Source organism: Pleurodeles waltl, chromosome 4_2, assembly GCF_031143425.1.
Source record: "Pleurodeles waltl isolate 20211129_DDA chromosome 4_2, aPleWal1.hap1.20221129, whole genome shotgun sequence".
Taxonomy (NCBI): Eukaryota; Metazoa; Chordata; class Amphibia; order Caudata; family Salamandridae; genus Pleurodeles; species Pleurodeles waltl.
The window spans coordinates 286,885,872-286,907,527 of record NC_090443.1 but is presented as its reverse complement, the minus strand read 5'-3'; the positions used below and the strand labels follow the sequence as shown (position 1 = coordinate 286,907,527).

General features: G+C 44.9%; 1 protein-coding gene across 4 annotated transcripts in view; it reads left to right on the top strand.

Moving 5' to 3' along the window:
* NAGA (alpha-N-acetylgalactosaminidase) overlaps nucleotides 1–21,656 on the top strand; it is a 315,980-nt gene that overhangs the window by 254,233 nt on the left and 40,091 nt on the right. The window lies entirely within an intron of this gene.

The window sequence follows — 21,656 nt, the reverse complement described above, 5'->3', positions numbered from 1 at the left end:
CTAAAGTTTCTTAGGGAGAATCAACACACTCCATACCTGTCCATCCCAAGGAGCTGTAATTATGAGTAACCAGGAGATAGTGTTCAATTGAAAAGAAAACATGCATCGGCATCAGCTAATCTCCTTCCGCACTTGGCTCAGTGTCCGCATTCAGGTCAGTATGGGGTGCTGCAGCATCACAAAAGTCTGATAGTCTGTTGAAATCATCTGGAAGTAACTTGCACAATAATCTGGGGCGAAGGACCTCTCCTTCCACGTGGTGGCTTATCTTATGTGGGGTATTTCTGATGTAACCTCAAGAACATCTTACATAACCTATTATTATTATCTGACCTTGAAATAGAGATAACAAGGCACTTGTCCGAAACCAATATTGCATCAGGTGTCTTATGGACGTCATTTACGAATGACTTGACACTTAACCTGTTCTCGGAAAGATAAGCACAGGCAACGTCTGAATAGACAAAATGGAATCTCATCCTGCTGAAGATGTAGTCTGGCTTTAGTGACTTTACCTCACACTTGAAAATATTACCTACTGATGGTTGTCAGTTGGTAGTAATAGTTAGGATCGAGTTTCCATAGGAAAAGCGTTTTTTGTTTTGGGTGCTGTTTGACAAATCTTCACAAAATTTTCAAAATTAGTACGACACTCAGTTCAGCTGCTGTTTTGAAAGTTTTGGGGCGATTCATCAAGCGGGGCGGAGAAAAAGGGGGAGTGCCAAAATGCTCCCCCACCCCATGCAATTTCCCATAGAGAATTTGAACAATACTACAGCCTGAACCACTGGATGTAATTACACCAAATTTGGCAGAAAGGTAGCTCTTGGTCCAGAAAGAGCCCTTTTTGTTATTTGGTGTAAATTCGTTCAGTAAGTAGTAAGGAAGAAACAAAATTGTATATCTAGGGGCCCAGAACCTCTGTGGATCCTAGAGATCTCATGCTGAGTTCTGATAGGCTGCCAACACTTCAACCAGGGAGTGTTGGCATCCATATGGGACTCGGATTCAGCCGAGTCCCAAAACAAAAAACGTAAGAATAAAGAAAAAGGGGCAGGGTAGAAATACCCTGACTCCAGGCCCTGGTGCTGGGGTCTGGTGGGGCCCCTCCAGGGATCAAAAACAATGTTTGTCAATGTTCCTGCGAAATTGCAGAGGATCCATGAATCTGTAGCAAAACGTTTTTAAAAAAGCAAGTGCGATCTCCCACGCTTGTTTTGTATTAAGCCCCTGGGTGGGCCAGGTCCCGGGGCATGCAGGATATAAGAAAAGTATGGAGTGGCACATATGGCCCTCCTCCCAAGGCTCTTTTGAGTCCCAGGGCCCACCACTTCCCTGGGGCTTTATTTGCATTTTGGAGGGGGGCTGCGTGGACCCCGCACCATAGGCTGTTTAGAGCCCCAGAGACCACCACCTCCCCAAGGATTGATTTGCATATTGGAGGGGGGCTCCACAGACTCTCCTCCTGTTGCTCTTTAGAGCCCTGGGAACCACCATCTCCCTGGGTCTAGGTTTAAAAAATTGAAGGGGGGCCGTACGGACCCCCCTCCTTAGCACCGTTGGGCCCCAGGGACCACCACCTCCCTGGGGCCATAAATAATTAAGCAGGAGGGGGCCGAGTGACACCCCCCCTCCTGGGACATATACTACCACAGGGACTTCCACCTTCCCTGGGCAGGCCCATGCAAACTGAAAGGAGGGGGCCCGCACGGCCCCCCTTCTGGAGCCATTTATGGTCCTCTGGACCGCCATCCCCCAGATGGCTCTCTATCTCTCAAGTTCCCACCCTCCGGAGATAGCAGTTTGCTTTCAATTGGCAGGAGATTTTACAGCTTTTGCCAAGCAAGAGCAAACTGTAAGTCCGCTCCTAGTGGGCGGAAGCAGGAAAACTGTACCCACCCACTGGGATCAGACTTTTTCATCTGTTTTCCGGCCCATTGTCAAACAGGCAGGAAAACAAATTAAAGGACTGCTCACACATAGGGAACAGCATTTTTAGCTTCTCCCTCCGTTCAGGAGCAATGCTGGTTCCCGCTGGAGGCCGGGAGCCGGCAGGGACCATGGGGACCTTCAGACTCCCCTTACAATCCCCATCTGAAATGCGACATGGAGATATTTGCATTGTTGCTCTTTTGAGCACAATATCTAATGTAGTGACTATAAGAAGTGGGTTCTTTCTTGTAATGTGCTGTAGAGACCAGAGATTGTTGTTCTTGCTTTCAACCACTATGAGTATGTAAAATGACCCAGAAGCCCCGCTGTGTGGCCCTGCCAGCTATACCTTAGTGGTATGTAACATATTCCTGCCTTTTGTTAGGATGATGGACAGCTTAAGAAAAAGCCCCTGGAGTGCGGTTCCCACCGATTTTGGAGAGACTCTCTTGATGCAGAGGAATATGAGCACATCTCCACCAAACAAAGAAGCACTTACTACATATAATTAAAAGGAAGTACCCTTGTTTGGTGAAGATTCAACTCTTTGTAGTCTTGTTGTCTTCTCTACACAAGGTTTCATGTTATTGCATATTTCTGTATGAAGAGGCTCGAGGAACAATCACATTGCCAAAATTACAGACATACAAAAGTAACTGAAGACATTACCTTGAAGTCCTTTACAAAGCTGTAGTGTTGACTATTCACTAGACATTTGTCCAGTGAGGTAGCGCTTACTAATTAGGCAATCGGCATTTTGCACATATCTGTGTCCTCTTCTTCGTTATTTATTCAGGTCAGGGTGCATTCTGGCACCAATTCTCATTTCACAGAAATTAAACCTCAACCACCCACATTGGGGCGACAAAGGGGGTTGGCCACAGGGCCTGGTTGGAGACCAGGCCCTGTGGCCAACCCCGCCGCACATGACCAAAGGCTGTGTGTGGTGCGGGTTGGATGCTTATGGGGGGGTTGGCCTCAGGGCCTGACCGCAGGCCACGTCCTGTGTCCAACTACCCTGCTCTGTTAAGACAATGAAGAAATTCACACAAAAAGCAAATGTTATAGGGATGTTATAGTTAGGAATTACCATTTAAAAAACCTTAGAAATTCAAAGAAAAAAAAAAAAGGCTCCAGGGACGTTATAGTTAGGTTCTGAATTTACATGCACAAAACCATAGAAACTCAGCTGTTATAGTTAGAGTTATTTCAAGTAACTATGACTCGTGCCCTAAGATAACTTTAACCCACGCCCTTGCCATGCACAGCTAATTGCCCCACATATTACATTATTCATGACATCTTCTATGGCATCATTGATATTATCAGTGCAACATTTGCAATCAATTTATTGAGGAGAAAACTGTGCATGGCTGGGGTGCGAGGTATAGTTACCTTAAGGCACAAGTTATAGTTACTTGGAATAACTCTAACAGCTGAATTTCTGTGGTTTTGTGCATGTAAATTCAGAACCTATCTATAACGCCCCTCTAACATTTGTTTTTTGCAGTGAATATAAATATAGTTGCAGACTAATAAAAGGCTAAAACTGGCCACATTTCATTTATATCCCTTCTTTAAAAAAATACTAGTTATATGTAAGCAATCACTAATTTAATAATCAGTGACTGGGAACATCTTTCACAGACGTTTTATGAAAAGAAAAGACAGGAAAAGCAGGACAGTTTTAGCAGATAGACTTCCACAGGCAAGTGCTGAACTCTGTCATAATACCTCAAAGGAATCAACCTTCTCAAGTGTCAAACTCTGCCCTACATGTGACAGGCAGGTCAGTTTTTTCCCTGGCTCTTAGAAGCAGGATTCTGGAGCTCTTGGCATTTTTCACATTGGAAACCTTTCCAAATATTTGGAATATTGCTTTGTTTGACATCTTAAGATATTTGCAATGTTTTCTAAAATATTCCTGATAGGAATTTCGTTTTTCACTTCGTAAAATGCCATCCTTATTTGTGAAGTGTTCTTCTTGGGGGAAAAAAGAAGGCCCAATCTGATCCCCATGAAGTCTGCATAGTCTGCTTATTGGAGGATCATGTCCCTGAAGACAGCCAGAATTGTCAAAAATGTCTAGGTGCACACTACATGAAAGGGAGAAGATCAGGCTATGCAGCCTGAAGGAGAAAAGCCTCAAATCTTCCTCATAAATATCTGAAGCTTATGGTGGAAGTGGCCCTTAAGCTACTCGTCTGTTCTGTCTGAAGGCTTCTGTAAGGGATGTTCTAGAGAAGACATGAATCCAGGAAAATAATTTGTTGCTTCCAACATGAAGGACAGTTGAAACCTACTTCCCAAAGAAGGTAAGGTCGCTGTTGTGGCGACTAGGGCCAAGAGACTATTCGACATTGAATCATCGCTCCTGTTCGATGTTGAAGCATTGATCAACATCAGCAATGAACTGTGCATTGCGTAGCAGTAGAGGCATTGCCCAGCATCAAAGACATCAGTGTTGAGCAATCTGCAACTCTCTGAGGAGTGAGTCAAGAAACTGAAATAGAGCAGACCACCCAAGACTCCTGAATCTTAATACTCTAGGCCATATTTGCTGACTCATAAGGTCACTCCTTCAGTGCACCTTTTAGCAACTTCTTCTTTGAGGATGCCAATATCTCCAAAGACTCGCAAGTGCCTGTGCCATTACATTTAGCAAGCCCTCATTTTCTTTTTCCTCAGACCAGAGGTTAAGACCCTCAGGCTCCTAGATCTGTACTTAGAGAAGCTCACCACAAATGCCTTCTTCTAGGAGACACTCCAAAAGATTACGTTCTCAGCACTCTGAAGCAGGACAAAATGTTGTTCAGGTTCTTAGAGTTATGCCATGTCTTCTTTTCATTCTTCCATCTCCGTGTCCCACATAGACTACAATGCAACTTTTCAATATGGTTATCATGGGTATCCAAACTAAACATACCAATCCTTGGTCCACCTACATCAACATTGGTTATATTTGAGACTCTACACCATCAGCCTTAATTTAATCCTCTTCTTCTGTTGGTCCCTTTACTTGCTGAAGCCAGCAGTGCAAATATTTTTTTACACTTGCCTAACCCAAATCTGTGCCAGAAAGACACTTAAAGAAATGTAAATAATACCTCCTATTCATGAGAGCGAACCCTCCACCAGATTGAGTGGTTGGTCAGCTGTACAGTTCCACTCTACTTCACTATTTTCTACCATCCCATCATATAAAGAGAGCAAGTGTTTTGCTTCATTTGGAAGGAAAATTTGCAGGACTGTTGTGATTGCACAGAAGACAACTAGCACCACTCCTTTACTGGCAAGGTATGATAGAGCCTTTTGGGATTTCCTTCAGCCATTCTCCAAGTAATTTTCCAGGGAGGAATGTGGACATCTACGAAGTGTTGAACGGCAGAATGTTGGTCTCAATCCAAGTAATAAGTGCAGCTACAAATTTGTCTAACTTTGCTGCTCATGGCTACTGCCATTATTTTTCATTAAGATGAAGTTCCTGGCTATGCTTTACTTGTTTAAAACCTAAGGTGCAACAGTGCATTCTGAATCTTCAATCCTCTAGCAATACACCTTTTGGATCCCATGCAAATTACATAATGTACCGTATAAACTCAGAGATAAAAATTCCAAATGCGGTATGCTTAGAAGTGAGGAGTATAGAAAACACCCATATAAATCCTTCAGTAGGAGTCACTTCCCACTTCAGGGGGCGTTTCTAACCTCTTAGTGTTACTAACAACAGCAACAGCAGCAAAGACAGCACTAACATCATAGGAAGTCTCTGAAAGGGAGAGGAAGACACCAACCATCTGCTGTTTTTGGGGAACCCCCACCAAAGCAGTGATTACTTTCTTAGCCCTCTCCATTAAGTCACTGATGGTGGGAGGCATAATGAACCATCTGCAAGAGTGACTAGGAATAACAGGAGACAGGTGGCTACTGGATATTATGGAAAATGGATACTCACTAAGATTCATGTCCGTTCCTGCCTGTATTCCTCCAAGAAGATCCTCTCAGTATTATTATCAAGTCAACACCCTGTGGGAAAACAGGCGGTGGAGGATGTCCCTCACCCCCAAAGGAACAGGGATGTATTCTGTTAATCTCAGGTTCTTAAAATGACATACTGACAGGTGTTCAGATCCATTCTGAGCTCAGAATCTACAACAAATGGGTCCTGAAAGAACAAAATTCAGGATAGTAGCCTTACACCAGATTTGCTTACACTTACATCCGGGTATAGGGCAGGGTGTGTGCAACAGATGTTTAGGATGCCTGCTTACACATCCTAGTCTCAAGAAAACACCAGAAATTGCTGGGGTTTTGCTTCATTGTCACAGATGGCTCTCTTCTGGGTTGGGTGCTCATACAAACCTTCTGCAAGTTCTGTAAACTTGATCAGTAAAGGAGAGGTCTTACCTCATCAGCATACTGGCTGTTAAGTGATTTCTTCCTTCAAGATGAGGTCCCTCCTTGTACAGGCGGACAACATGAAAACAGTTTACTATCTAAACAAGCATGGAGGGACTCATTCCCGAACACACTGCTTGAAAGCAAAAACCTTTTGTAAGTGGCTCATAACAAGAGACTTACATATCACAGCTTTTCACCTACGTATTGTGCAAAATGCAGAAGCAGACTCACTCAGCAGATCATAAATGAAAAATTCAAAGTGGGCACTGCAAAACGATGTTCTTTAAAGCGTCTTTCTTGACTGGAACTTTCTACAGATACACCTATTTGCAAATGCAGGAAACAAGAAAATCCCGGACTTTGCTTCATATACTGTCGGCTAAAGTTGAGGAGGAACGCTGTTTTGACAGAATTGATCAGGGATATTTCTATACGCCTTTTCTATGTTCCCGTTGATTCCAGCAGTAATAGTCAAGCTGTCCTGCTGCAAAGTAAACTTGATCCACCTAACTCTGGAAGGGCCAATGGTGAATCAGTCAGAGTGACCATAGAGGAGAATGCCATGCAGATAGGATCTCTCTCATAAATCTGGGTTCCAAATCCTTCATCACAACCTTGCATTGTTGAACATGATGGTCCGGTACCTGGAATCATACAATAATGGCAGTTGAATTTGCCACAGGAATGTAGGACATTCTGAAAGAAGCAAAGTAGCCTTCCAGAAGGACATCATATGCTTTTAAAATGGTAGAGGTTCTGCATTCCGTGCTTCCAAAACACAATGACCCTTCCACATGTCTGGAGGAAATGGTATTACTGTATTTATTACAACTAGTGAGATCTGTTTTTCAATTTTTCTCAAATAATGTGCATCTTACTGCAATTGCTGCCTGTAGGCAGCCCACTTTACAAATCTTTTTCTTTAGAATTCTAGTGGTGAAAAATGTATTAAAGGGTATAAGAATGACGTTTCATCACACTATGTATCCTTCTCCACCTTGGCAGCCTAATATTGTCCTTTCTGAACTCGTAGGTCCATCATTTGAGCCTATTCAGAGGGCATCTTTACAACATCTCACTTGCAAGGATAGTTTTCTTGTAGCTGTAACTTCAGCTCATAGCATGAGTGAAATTCAGGCTTTATGCAGTACACCATGTTCTGTTAGGATAGTATTAGAATAGAATGGTAATGAATTTCTTTTTACCTTTGGTGGTTTGAGATTTTCATGTCAATCAGATAATTTCTTTGCTATCTTTCTTTGTAAATTCGTCATCCCTAGCAGAATTAGACATTCAGAATGTAAATGGAAAGAGAATGCTGAAATTCTCTTTGGACAAACCTAAATCTGTTGGTTTGAAAATTTGTTTTTAAATTATGATTTCTTTAGAACAGATCTAGCTCCTATGGAGCAATCATCTCTAGGAGGATAATTGTGTGTATCTTACTGAGTTATCATTTAGCAAACAGATCTATTCCTGCCAGATCCAGAGCCCATTCTACTGGGTGTACAACTCCTACAGTGTATCCTTTGAGAAATGTGCCTATCTCAGAAATATGTAAAGCTCCATTTGGAGGTCTGTCCGGTCACATACACAAATATACTATCTTGATTTGAACTCCAAGGTACGTATCTGGTTAGCACGGGCATCATGAAGAATCTCTTCCAGTAAGGGCATTGTTTTTTTTTGTTTATTCCTCCACTTGTTTATGTGTAACGACCTTGCTGTTCTATTCAGTGCTTATCACTATTGATGAGGATCCCTTGAAAAGAAAGAAAAATACTTATGTGTAATCCTAGTTCTCCTGGGGACTCCTCCTTGCAGTCATAAACAACCCTCCCACTTTCCAGGTCAAATGAATGGAAAACGTTTGTGCATTATGCCCAGAATCCCTTTTCACCACAAAAATAAAGGGTCCTGTCACCTGTGGGGCAAGATGGGGCACTGGATTAGAATAATTCCTTATATGCACACTGACAGTTTTTTCAGCATATATCTGTGGAAGCCTATCTGCTAAAATTGTGCTGTGTTTCCTTTCTTTTGAAAAAAAGTTTGTGAAAATGTCCCTTGCCACGTTTTTATTACATTAGCGACTGTTTGGATATCATTGGCTTCTTTTTTTAGGAAAACAAGAAAATAATTTAAATTGGCCAATCGCAGCCTTTAATTAATCTTATTTTTGCACACACAGCGCAACCCCCCCTACACACACACCTGCATACACATATATATATATTTTAAAGTGTCCCAGGATCCTGCACTTTTGGTAGAATTCAGTGTTTATGACTTTAACGAGGAACCCTCTGGAGGAGAACTCGGATTACAGGTAAGTAGCTTTTCCATCTCCTTTATCTTGCTGTACAACACCTCATTCAGAAGTACATCCTGCGGTATCATCTGTGCCTCCTCACATCTTTGACTCAGGTTGTGCCGACGGTCACTACACCTCGTCCTCTTGTGACTCCAGTGTGTGCTGCTCCTTGATTAGCCCATACTCCTTAAGGGCCAATTATTATGAGTCAGGCATAGTATCCCCTCGGGGGAAACTGTCCCGCCCAATAAAACATTGCTGCTGCTGCTTCTGTGCAAGCAGCTCTGCTCATCTCCAGAAATAAATACAGATTTCTGGAAAATGACCTTTTTCTGGGAATGGGTCCACAACCTGAATTTATTTTTTTCTGCTGCAGGAAGGAGCCATGTTGCTGCCCTTCATGTACTGTTCCTCCAGACAAGGAATACAAGCAGTCGAATTCTGTGGGGAGACAGGCTTGGGGCAGTGTGACAGCAGCCAGTGTTAGATGTAGATGTGACAGCCATTGAGGTGATTGAATCTTGAGTCTTAGATCTTCTGGAGGCCTATGTTCGCATGTCAGTATGGTAAAGTATCAAAGGTTCTTGGCTCATGGTATTAAATGATCCCCACAAGATATTTGTTTTTCCTTTGCCGTGATACCCGCCACAAAAATTGGTTGACATTCATGGCTCTAATAGCTGCACTCTTGAGGAGCAGAAAAATATTTGCTTATTTGTTTGATTCATCAAAGCCTCAACTCCAGTGGCATAACAAAATCCGTAGGGGTCCTCCTGCAATATATGCTGATGGGGCCCACTGCACGAAGCTCCTGCAAATTGTGCACTCGCAGAATCCAATTATACCAGTTGTGGACCTATGTAGTACAACCTTTCACTGGCGCCTCCTCATTAAATTGGTGACCCTCCACTGTCTGATACAACCACAGATGCATTAGAAAACCTGCTGCCCCGACTTTACCTCAAAGTACAAAAAGGTATAATCTCACAAAGTATAAGGCACAGATAGTAATTGCATTGCTGTTATTGAGTTTTTCACAGAAGTCATCATAATGTTACTGCAAAGACAAAACTAAACCACAAGTAGAGTCTACTGTGTTAAATTTAGTAAGAAAATGGCTCTGGACACCAACCGCAGACCAACCTCTGCAAAATGATTTTCCATAGTAAAAGCGGGTTGACCTCATCTTGATATAACCTTACATAGAGAGGTTTAGAATTGGTATTCAACTTGTTAAGCGCTAAGTTGGTTAGAGAGGGCCTGTAAGCCTCCGACAGGCTCCGCTTTAATGGTACTGTGGTGCATGTCAGCTAGTGTTATGTATTAAATGTTGTCTTTTTATTTCATTATAGTTTTAGACAACAGAAAAAACTGTCAGGTCTCTCTAGTATGCTGCTTCTTAGCCTTTTCTGGACAAAAATACCTTTCTTAGTCTCCAGTTTTACCCTTTCCTCCCTTACCCTAGAACTTTTTGCACTTAACATTTGCAAGAAATACAGACAACTGCCATTCTTTCGTTGAGGGGGCGGTTATGGGATTGGAAGCTGCTGTGGGCCTGTACATCGGAAATTCGTTGAGGAGTAGTCCCAGGCCTAACCAAGAGGGACGTGCAGTAGTAGCAGTATTTACATTTTAGGTTGTCAGGATATAAAGTTACAGGCAGGGCTGGACTGGGCACTAGGCATTTCGGTGGGCTGACAGGGTGGGGGCCGGTTTCACTGTCGGTGGGGGCCGACTTAGTATCTGCTGCTGTTGGTGCATACTTCAGTGGCCAGCCTCAGACAAATGGAGGGGTTGGCTGAGGCTGCCACAGTTTAGGGATTGCGACTGTGTGAGTGAGAGAGTCACGTGCTGGGAGGTAAACCAATCTCAGAGGGGTGCCTATATTTCCTCATCCACCAGCCTCCAGGAGGGGCCCCATTTCTCTTTGAGGAGAGGAAGACTGTAGGGCACAGATGGGTGGGCCTCTTTACGGTCATGTAGCAACAATTTGTTCATTCTGTTAATTATTTTAAAAGTAACCTCACAGGCAGTTTGTATCCTGTTGGCTCTCATACATTGCCGAAGGCCACAACAGCTGACAATAATGATTTGTATTACAATTCAGATCTGAGAAAACACTGAAGTGGCTGATGGTGTCCTTCAGTACTAAGAGGCCATAGCCCCTCGAATCGCGTGGGACTGTGTGTGTGCCTTTGATCGACTTCTTAAAAGGTCACTACCAGATGAGTCACCTCTCTCGAATGTTTAGGTTTGCAAGTCAATAATGCAAAGTAAACTTTAATTCCAGTTCAATTCACCGAAAGATGGTTTTGGATACTCAAGAAGCAAGAGGTTATCCTTCAAAAGAGAGGATGTCATCTTTCAATATCAATATTCAACATTGCCTACCATTTCCCATAAAAAGATTACTCCGGATCCTCGTTACAGCTCCTTGATTATTCTTGTTTCAGTTAAGGGGTGAATGAAGAGTTCACTAAGCTAGTGGTGATGGAGCCTGCATCTAGATTACAATCTATCCTGGTGATGATGGCTCTCAAGGCTGCCTTTAAACAGAAGCTCCTCATGCATTGACATTCAATACATAATCCTGGTCCTTATGAAGATGACAATACCTTCCTGAATCCTCATGTTTTTGCAGCCATTTGTGATCCACACAGCAGATTTCCTGCATGGTCTGAGACAATTGATGCAGGAATTTTACAGTAGACCTACTCACTAGTATCCTTTGCTAAGACAGCATCAGTTGGTGTATCAGGCACAGCAAGAAATACCTTTTACTTCTCAGACACTTCATCCACACCCCTGTCAGCCAGTGCAACAAGCATCACAGAGGACACCTTCAGGTCTGCCTGTGAGAAAACAGGGCTGATTGCAGAAGCCGCCTAACTTTTTGCCCCCATTTTTTCACTTTTTGCTGGTGTTTTCCTGATTCTGATGGTGCCCTGGGTACTGCTAACCAGCCCCAGGGCCTGTGCTCTGTATAAAATGAGTATGCAAATTAGGCTAATTATAATTGGCTAAGGCAACCTACCTATAAGTCCCTAGTATATGGTAGGCCATGTAGTTGTAGGGACCCCAACATAGGTCGTGCAACCGTATGTGCACTGCTGAGGTACCCAGTGTCATTTTAAAGGCAGGTCTGCCTTGCTGGCTGCTTTTAAATTAAAGTTACCAAGCAAATTCGGCTTTGGAATTTAAAGTAGTTACAAGCCTTAAACCACCTTATTTTTACATATAAGTCACCCCTAAGGTGTGCCTTATGTGCCCCTAGGGTTGGATGCCATGTAACAATAAGCAGGGACCTTATAAAAGTAGTTATAAGCCCTGGTGAGGTAAAACAGCCAAATGTGTTGTTCCCTCGTTGTAGTGAATGGCCTCCATAGGCTAGAATAGGGAGACTTTATTTTAATTTATAAAGTCCCCTTAAGTGTCAGATACATCAGGTTTGGTATCAAATTAATTGTTATAATAAATCCCACAGCTTACAATTGTTGGATTTAATATACCTTGTTCAGGTAAAGAGTGTTAAACTCTACCTACAAATTTGCCAACTTCAGCCCTGGAGTGATCTGCTCTGATTGGCCAGCCTCTGGCAGCCTGGTCAGGCTGCCTTGATGAGATGTGAAGTAGCCTGGGCTGAACAACACAAAGGAATGTGCCTGTTGGAGGAGATCTTCCCTCAGCAGATGGAGAAACAGGAAGTGGGAAGGGCTGCCAAACTGGTCTTCAAAGGCAGGGAAGGACATTTGGAGCAATCCAGCACCTCCCTCACATCATGCAAACCAAGACAATTATGTGCCTCCTGATTAGATTAGGAGAGTGCAAGAGAAGGGTGTGTTTAAGATTTTTTACCCACACCAGTGGGTGGGCTCTGCCAGATGTAACCTCCAAAAATCAGTTTCAGCCATGATGGATTTTCGAAGAATGTTGCTTCCTGGGATTGATTTTTGCCATACTTCCCAGGAAATGGTCATCACAGGGAGAAGGGCCCTGCTCCTGATTGGAGAACCAGGACCTCCCTGTTTTTCACCCAGAAGCAAGGATAAATATGGCAGAGCTGCACACACACCCCAGATCCCTACCAGATCCCTACAAAGGAGAACATCAGAAGAAGAAGGTCTGCTCTGCTGGACCCCTGACCTGCACCTGGACACTGCACTCTGAAGGACTGCACCAGCTGCACACTTGGGCTTCACAACAAGAAAGACTTTGCCTGGCTTCAACTGGTTCAAGGAGGGACTCCCTGTTTGCTACAAGTACAAAAGAGTTACCCAGAGTCTCCTGCATCAAGTCCTTCAAGCAGTGCCCAGCTGACCAGTGTCCAGTGGCCATTTGAGGATTTTGACCGGGTGCATTCTGGGAATTGTAGTCCCAACTCCCAAGGAGCAACTCAGAGCTTCTGGAACCTAGGAGCATGTTGTGGACACTTCAAGGACTCAAAAAGGACCTCTGGAAGAAGATCCAGAAGTTTGGAGATGTTTGGAGCAACTCCATAAGTTGAAGAGGTGCATTGTGGGAGTTGTAGTCCCAGACCCCAAGAGGCAAATCAGAGCCTCTGAACCCTTTGCTGGTGCTATGGACCACTTTCCTGAATCAAGAAACACTTCTGAAAGTAAGTGTGACAGTGTTACCTTGTGGGTGGCCTGAACTCTGGACTTTGTTCCTTTCCAGTGTGACATTTTTTTTTTAACCCTTTGAGCGCTAGTTGCTTCTAAGAGCTAGAAAGCATTAATTATTTAAAAAATCATATCTCCGGTTCCCCTTATCTGATTTTAATCGTTGTGGTGTCATTATAAAGATAAAAATATACTCTATGTTTATAAATTGGTGTTGGATTTTTATTGTGTTTTACGTATTTACTGTTTTGTGATTTTTAAATGCTTTATACATTTGTCTCCTAAGTTAAGCCTTGTCGCTCGTTGCCAAGTTACCAAGGGTTGAGCTAGGTTTAATTTATTGAGGCCATACTGGACCTAAGTGGAGGTTAGTGGCCTATTATTAAGTGTAGGTACTTACCTGCCCTTACTAATAATCCATTTTCCAACACTGCCACAACCAGCTCCATCACAGTGAGATCCAACAGCACAACAGCCATCCCAACCTGTGCCTTCCAGACAGCCAGATACCTTTACTCCTCTGTGTTCCTCATCTCTTTACATTTGTGCCAACAGTCATGTCAAAATATTACCTAAGATTGCATGCATTTAAGAAATGAAGGAGTGCTTTTCGGGCTGCAGGCCAGTGTATTCTTAGAACATCAAGATCAATGTACACTAAGCACCCTGTGCCACCCAGTCCACTCTGGTGTCTCCACCCTTGAAGTCCCAGGGCGATGTTTTACACAAGGCGTGCCTGACCGCTGGGTGCGACTTGAAGTTGTGTGACGTATGTATCCTAATGCACCCAAAGGTGATTTGAGACTGGGAGGTTAGCTTGTTCATCGCTGGCCATAAGAAGAAATTGCGGTCTTCACACAGGTCGCGCTCCAAATATTGGGCCAGGTCGCAGGGCTGTACCTGTGACTGCTTCACTTCTGACTCGAAATCTTCGGGTAAGAAAGCTAAGCAGGACTCAAAGCCATCCCACCACTCTGACTCCAAAGAGAAGGTGCAAGAATCTCAAGATGTGAATCGCACTCCCTCAAGGTCTCTGTTCACCGGCCACTGAACTGATACCTCAGTTGGTCTCAGCGAGACCTGAGTTCACCGGCCCATCATGGACACCACAACAAATCGAGACCTTCAGGGAAGCCATGCTGCAAATCTTTTAGGGCCCTCCGGCTCAGTCTGGCATGTCTTTGGGCTTTCCACTCCAGCCCTGAGATCCACACCTGTCCCCATTGCCCCAAAGCCAATACCTACTTCACCAACGCCTGTTGATGACCTGGTACCAACACCCATGTTGGACACCATGCTCATGTCTCTCTGGGCTTGACAGTTGTTGCACTACAAGATCATAAAAACACAACCAGTTTTCATGCAGCCTGACTCTAGCTTGGTGCCTCCACTTTGATACAACTATCAACAGAGGTTAGGCTTCATTTTCTTTTTGGTTCTGACTCTTATCCTGTACTCAGAACATGGGGCATCACAGGGTACTAATGGGAAAGGGACAACTTGCTACACGTCATTATACTGATGATGTATTGTACCTCATTTCCAGTAGGCTTGACACCTCCATTGAAACAGAGCTTGAGTATCCACATGGGCTGCCAACAGAAGAAAGTGCCTCATTTGCTGTTGTGTTTTGGAGATGAAGATGAATGTTTCAACAGAGATTTTGCAGCCTGGGCCATTGGGACTGGAGCCCTGCTTCCATTCAGTGATGTCGTGGATACGTTGATGGGTACCTGGTCGAAAACAGGGGAGACCTTAACTTGGTCTTATCATTCCTCATGTATATGCCTTTTGAACCTATGCATAGCTACTCATTGCATCTCAAGCCCTTGCAGGCTGCCTTCCTCATTGCAATTACATCAGCTTGTCGCATGAGTAAATTGCAGGCACTGACAGTGCATCCCCATAGATCATGTCCTTTTCAGACAGATTGGTGCTGAAAACAATAGGGTGGCCTTACCAAAAGCTATGATGCCATTCCACGCTGAATAATTAATTACTCTACCAAAATTCATTGCTCCCCCACAGCACTCGAAAGTGGAGGAGTGGCTCCACTGTTTGAACTCCAAAGGGCTTTAAACTTTTACATGGATCATGCCAAGGATTATAAAGTGGGCAATCATCTTTTTGTGAGGTTCTCTGGAGCAAAGGAGCTTGTCTAGGTGAATAATCCTCTTCATTAAGATCTGCTACACACTGGCCAAGAAACAGCCCCCAGCAGGTCTGAGGGCCCACAGCATTGATGAGGGGTATGCCTATTCTTAATATCTGCCAGGCTGCAACAAGGGTGTTGCTGCATACATTACCAAAGTCCTGCTGCCTTGACCATCAGATCCTGCGTGAAGGGCGCTTTGCTTGATTAATTCTGCAGGGCTTTTTGGTCTGAGCTTACTCCACAAACCCTCCACCTTGGGGAGGTCCTGCTTTAGTATCTTTTTAAAGGTGAGGAATATGCAGTGAGATGTATCCATCTGAAGGATAATTTACTTACCTTCAATAATGCCTTTTCTGGTGTGTACTCTAACCGCATATTCCTTACTGCCCCCTACCTCCCTGTTCTGTGGAGTAGTCTCTTTATAGCACCTGAGAAAGTCTTAAGTTAGTACTCAGAACAATTGTTCATGCTCTGCCTCTGAGGGAGTGGAAAATGAAAAGACAGGAAACTGATGTCAGTGCAAATGGGTGATACATACATGTAGCTTTGCATGACAATACCTAGCAGGATTTGGGAGCACTGCTACAGATCTAGTCTGACACCTAGGGATATTCTAAGGTAAGGAATATGCAGTGTGATAGAATAGCCACAAGAAAGACTGTTACCAAACATAAAAAATGTGTTCATCTAATAAACCAGACAGTCAAATAATAGGATGTGGTTGTATGCTAAAATCCATTTGTCAGTACCTAAATTCCTTTATAAAGCCCTAGTTGAAACACCCAAGAGCCTAAATCAGAGACATCATTGGTTTAGTTAATAGCATTGAAAACTTTGCCTTTGACACTAATGCTCAGATATTGGCCACGCTAGATATATAATCCCTTTGCAGCAGTATTCCACAATCCAAGGCTACTAAGGTGCTGAATGACATCTTTCCTATCCGTCCACTACCTACTGCTGTACTCACTGAACTTTTAGTTGACATACTTAGAGTGGCACTTGACAAAAATGTATTCAAATTTCAAAGTCATTACCACATTAAGGTGTATTTCTTTTTTGCTGAATCTGGCCAACCTTACAATGGATAACTATTAATTCCTTCATATTTTTAACATCAGTAATCCATATACAGAAAACAAATCTTTGGCGGAGCTATATTGATGATGTGTTCATGATTTGGATAGTTGTTGGTAATGAATTAGTACACTTTATCACTTAGCTCATTAATGTTTCATCTGATATAATATACACTGATATACCCTGAAAAAGATTTTTCAGAGAATCAGATATTTTGATAAATCGTTTAATGGAAAGAGGATATCTTCAGGAAATAGCTGACTTAACCTAAAAAGATCATGGTTGTACAATAGGGAATGACTAGTTAGAATTAGGTCTCTAACCCCCACTTTCAAGTTAATTAGCTTGTGTTATTGTGTACTATACTAGCTTAAAAAGGCTAGAAATAAGCATTGGTCCTTCCTGAGATCTATTGACGCACACCTTGAATGACCATTGTTTTCCTTCAAGGAAGGTAAAAAGATATGAGATGAACTAGTCAGAGCATGTACTCACACTACTCCACCTAGTGATTCCACCACTATGTTGTGGGGACTGCGGCAGTGACAGAACATTTCAATGTGGTTCCTGTGCTGAGTGCAAATACACTATAAACAGAAACTTCTTATTATCCACTAAAATGTTTACATCAATTTACCTAAACACACCAACTCTAACTTTACTAATGTGATTTCTGCACGGTACTCCAGCCAGAACATATGTGTGGGACAAATCACTTAGAAGACAAAGGCATTAATTCTTCAACACATGAGTAATGTCAGGTGCCACGTAAGGCACACACCAGTGATTGATCACTTCCTTCCATGCACAATAAAACAGAAGAATCAGTTGATGGATCACTAAAGAAGTTTCCCCCAAATCCTGTGGTTACAGTTTCTGGAAAGCAGTTTGATAGACGTACGTGACTCCATACAAAGCTGATTAAACATATCTTATCAACTGGATGCACTAACCACAGTCTTATAACTATGTTTGAGATTTATGGACTCTGAGCCGCGGGCTGAGGAGGCGCAGCCAGACCAGATAGGGGACCCGCGTGGAACACCTCCTCAAGGCAGGCCATTGGGGCGGGAAGGTCTGGAAGCCCACGAAAAATGAGTGCTGTGATCGGTCAGCGGCATTAGAACAGCCCGATTGGAAGGAGGGCCATTGTCCAAGAGGGGGCTGAAGGGGGGAAAGCAGCAGCACGGAGGTCAAGGTGCTGTCCCTAGTAAGGATTGAATCAAAGTGCTGTGCTGTCGGTATCCGGAAGAAGCTGATGCCACTCGGAAGAAGCGCTGATTGTGTGGACGCCTGCTGGAACCAGAGGATTGCTGGAGGACTGCTGACTATTCCTGGATTATTTGAGGATCATGGACCACTGGAGGCTGCTCGACTGAAGCAGGGAGTGAGACCCGCTACATCGTTGGACCTGGAGCCTCTGGGCAGGCAAACCAACTCAATATGGTCGGAAGTAGCCAAGAGGAGGACCAGCTGCAACAGCGTCTGTCTTGGGGATTTCTGGCTGTAACAACCTCCCTGTGGAATTAGGAGCAGTGGGCCCGGTGCGCACGGTGGGAGCAGCCTCTCAGAGAGTGCAGAGCGGGGAAACATCTTCATGTGACAAAGACTAGCAAATTAATTGACAGCAGGAGTGGCATCGCAATGAGTGCAGTGTGGGGGCAGCAGCTGTACTTGACGCAACGCGGTTTTGCTTTGAGGATTACAGCTGCAGGAAAGACTTTGGGCAAGTGGACAAATTTGTTTTGATATCCTTGAGCGACCGATGAGCACCTTTTTCAGGCGGAATATCCTTCAGGTCCCCATCTTGGTGGCTCTTTGGGGGATGGAGTAGAATTGGAATAAAGAACATAGCAATTTTGCTAGATTAACTGCCATTCCCTGGCTGGTGGCTCAGAGTGGGGGAACTCTTAAAGAACTAGACACTGCAAGTAATTTTGCCTGCTTCCCCCCAGGCGGCTGAGTAAGCACGGACCCTCATGGTTTGGTGAGAGGAATCCCTGGCTTGTTGGAATATGCAGAGCCTCTCCCACAGCTCAAACAAAAGACCTTTACACAGTAATATGGCCCCGAAGGCAGGGGAATGGCCACAGGAAGGGAGCACCACAAACCAGTGTGTTACAGGAGCAATTCAGTGGATGAAGAGATGCAAACTGGGTGCACACAGAGATGCAGTATGGGCGACCAGGAAATAAATGATGTCCCAGAGTTGCAAGGAGCTGCTAGGAAGGGCTCACGAGTTGGTGGCACACAGAGGCAGGGAATGGGTCAGCAGGCAAGTGCTGAGTGTGCTGGGGCAGGATGGCACAAACCAGGCTGGGGCCACGCAAGGAATGGCAGCGAGGGTCAGCAGCAGCAGAACAGGGTGCTTGCAGTCCTGAGGTCCTAGTTGTGAGGTGCTTGCAGCTGGAACTGCGGCCCCGGTAGCACTGGGATGTAGGAGGTGGCACAGAGCGGCACAGCTCTGCCAAAAAAGACAGGCCAGAGAGGATGCGAAGCGGGCGGAGCCAAAGTACAAAGGAGGGGGTCAAAAGGGCAGACTGGACCACTACCTCCTTCCCGCTTGGACGTCAGGTGTACAGACAGCAGCAGCGAAGATAGTGATGATGACCTGTGTGTGGTGCTTGTAGCCAGGATGACAGCAACTGAAGGGCTTGAACCTGGCAAGGAGGGGTGGGGCACCAATAAAAGAGGATAACGAACTTTGGTATGCAGTTAGGGGTAATTAACTCCACATCGTAGGGTCACTTGAGCTACCTGGACAATTCTGGGCAGAGTATGGCTGGACAGGTGCAGGGTATGGGGCTTTAGCAAGGGGGACCTGCGGCATTGGTACAGATCCTACCAACATTTCCAGTGACACCACAGTGGACTTGGCCCAGGACCGGGACCCCTTGCCTTCAGGCTAACCTCCCTTCTACTGGGAGGGGAAGGCACAGGGTGGAGAGACCCCTAGTCTGACCCAAGCCAAGGGAGGGGATGGGAAAGCAGTAGAGACCCCAGCCAGAGCTCCGACAGGCGAGAAAGAATTGAGCAATCATCAGGGCGAGGGGCAAGTCTCTGGGGAGGCTAACAAAGAGTTGACCCCAATAGCAAGCAAAGAACCGAGTCAGCCGAGGAGTAGTGATCTTGCAAAGGCTTGGGCAGGAGGAGCACTGTCCAGGGGTGCAGAAGGGAAACCTGCCTTGGGAAGACCTGCATCGTTCTCTGGGGAATCCGCCCATTGTAGCCCGTGAAACCGGTTTGGCCAGCCTCATACCAATCTGGTGCAAAGAATTGATAGATATATTCTCCCTATTAGAGGTACGCTAGACATGGCTGGATCTGGCATTGCAGGACAAGAAAGATGAGGACAAAATGGACAGGCGCAAGCTAAGGGTTGAGAGGTCCATCAAAAACTGGCTACAGCCTTCAGGACCCTGGCTTGTGCTTTCATGGAGAAGTTCCCTCAAATTGTGGTAGCACTCTTCCTGCATGAGCAGAAGCTACATGAGGCACAACAGAAGTACCAAGGGGACGCATGGCTCAGCTACGATGAGGGATTTAGGGAAACAATGCAAACTTGGCCTGTGATAGACTGGGACCATCAGGGTGTGGATGGTTTCACGAATCACATGGTAGGGGACAGGGAAGGGGTGAGCACACAGGAGCCAACATAAGGGATTCTCCAATGCAGCAGGACAAAGCCCTTTCCCGGGGGAAACTCGGGAGAGGTCGCAACATGGCCTGCTGGAAGTACAATAAGGACGAATGCAAGTGGGGGCAGTGCTGTAGATTCAAACATGCTTGGAGTAACTTGGTGGGGCGCACCCCACAATTAATTGTATAAGGTGCAAGGGGGCAGGGCAGAGCAAAGAAACCAACAACAAGAAATGACAACCTAGATACGGTAGCAGGAAATAGCATCAGCAGGCGTCATCCCTCTCCCAACACCCATAAAAACTGTTGGATTATTATGATTATTGAACACTACCCGAAACAATGAGAGAGGCAGCTGCTAGCACATGATTTCATTAAGGGTTTCCCCACCCCATATCAAGGCTCCAACGTACAACAATTTAACTGGAACCTGAAGTCAGTTCGAAAGAAACTGGCAGTGGCTAGGCAGAAAGTGGAGAAAGAAGTCAGTCTAGGTAGGGTTATGGGCCCTTTCATCAAACCCCTCCTCAATAATTTCATGGTCTCCCCTCTCGGCACGGTACCAAAGAAGGAAAGTACAGGCTGATTCACCACCTGTCGCACCTCCCGGTTGAATCCAGAAATGATTTTCTAGACCAAGAGAGCTGCTTGGTGTCCTACCCTGGATGACAGAGTAGATCTAATTAAATCTACAGGAAATGGGGCATTGCTGACAAAGACAGACATTAAATCAGCTTTCCGCTTTTTACCGGTGCATCCTGATAGCTACCACCTGCTAGTCTTCTACTTGGAAGACAGGTATTACTATGAGATGTGCCTGCCAATGGGTTGTACAGTATCATACACATACTTTGAAGCTTTCAGCAGTTTCCTAGAATGGGAGTTGGGGGTCCGGTACCTGGCAGAGGGACGGGTTCATTATCTCAATGACTTCCTCTTCATTGGGGCCCCTGGCACCACTGAATGCAAAGATCTGATGGATCATTTTGTGGCAGTGGTGGGGGAGCTGGGGGTACCACTAGCACACGAACAGGCAGAGAGCCCAGTCGTGTGGCTATCATTACTAGGGATCGAGTTGGACACAGAGGAGGGCTTATGTAGGTTGCCTGAAGCCAAGGTAGAGGATCTCGGGTGAATAATTGATCAGCTGCTTTCAAAGAACAAGGCAACACTAGGTGATCTGCACCAACTGCTAGGGAAGCTGAATTTTGTGAACTGCATGATCCCAGTGGGGGAAACTCTTTGCAAGATGCCAGGAATGGCTGACCAAGGTACAGACAAAAAGACAGCACAGGGTTAGGCTTACTCGGGGGTGAAGAATGCACTCAGGCAATGGGCAGCCTCACTGGAAGGATTCAGTAGTGCCTTGATATGGTACAAACCTTGGGTTTCAGCAGGGCATATGGAGCAGTTCACAGATGTAGCAGGGGGCGAGGGATTTGGGCTAAACTGGCTTCAGCAAGGAGAGCAGCATCCTCTTTTCTCATAGGCACAGCAACGACAGCAGCACTGAATGGGC